A 789-nucleotide genomic window follows, 5' to 3' on the forward strand; every position below is an offset into this window, starting at 1 on the left:
TTTGCCCCCAAATCATTGAACTCCTCATTCTGTGACTTGTGAATTTCAACATTTTTGGGTGGTTGAACTGCATTTTGATTGATAGTCTCTCTTATATTTATGGCTTACACTTATTGAATTTTTGAGAGAGATTTCATCCAACTTTTGTTCGACCATTCATGGAGGTTCAATGCCACTTGATCAATTAACGTATATGCTTCATCCACACTTTTATTCATAAAAAGACCTCCAACTGATGAATCTAACAAACACTTTCCTGAGAAAGAAATTCCCCTATAGAATATGTGCAGGGTCAGCCATTTTTCCAAAACCATGATGAGAGCACTGTCTTTGTAGACTCTTGAATCTATCCCATGCTTCAAATAATGATTCTCTATATGCCTGAGCAAAATTTGTAATGCAATTCCTCATATAAATTGTTCTACTTGGAGGGAAAAAATGATTCAGAAATTTCTTCTCCAATTGTTCCCAACTTGTGATGCTTTGAGGACAGAGAGAATATAACCAAGTTCTTGCTTTATCCTTGATACTGAAAGAAAATACCATCAATCGAACTGCATCAGCTAACACTCCTTCACAGTCCACCATATCACAAAGCTCTAAAAATGTCTCAAGGTGCAGATAAGGACTTTCTGATACTTCCCCTCCAAATTTGTAACCTTGTATCATGAAAATTAACATCGAGTCTAGTTGGAAACTTTCTGCTTCAATATGAGGTTGCACAATGGGTGATAAAAATCTTACAGAAATGGATGCAGAAAAATCTCTTAAGGGCTCGCGTGACATGTT

General features: G+C 36.4%; 1 non-coding gene across 1 annotated transcript; it reads left to right on the top strand.

Moving 5' to 3' along the window:
• The first annotated feature begins 307 nt into the window (after positions 1-307).
• On the top strand, positions 308-413 carry LOC122033110. Its single transcript, XR_006126371.1, has one exon. It is a non-coding gene; the product is annotated as a small nucleolar RNA R71 (small nucleolar RNA).
• The last annotated feature ends 376 nt before the right edge of the window (positions 414-789 follow it).

The sequence above is a fragment of the Zingiber officinale genome, chromosome 11A, assembly GCF_018446385.1.
Source record: "Zingiber officinale cultivar Zhangliang chromosome 11A, Zo_v1.1, whole genome shotgun sequence".
NCBI classification, from domain to species: domain Eukaryota; kingdom Viridiplantae; phylum Streptophyta; class Magnoliopsida; order Zingiberales; family Zingiberaceae; genus Zingiber; species Zingiber officinale.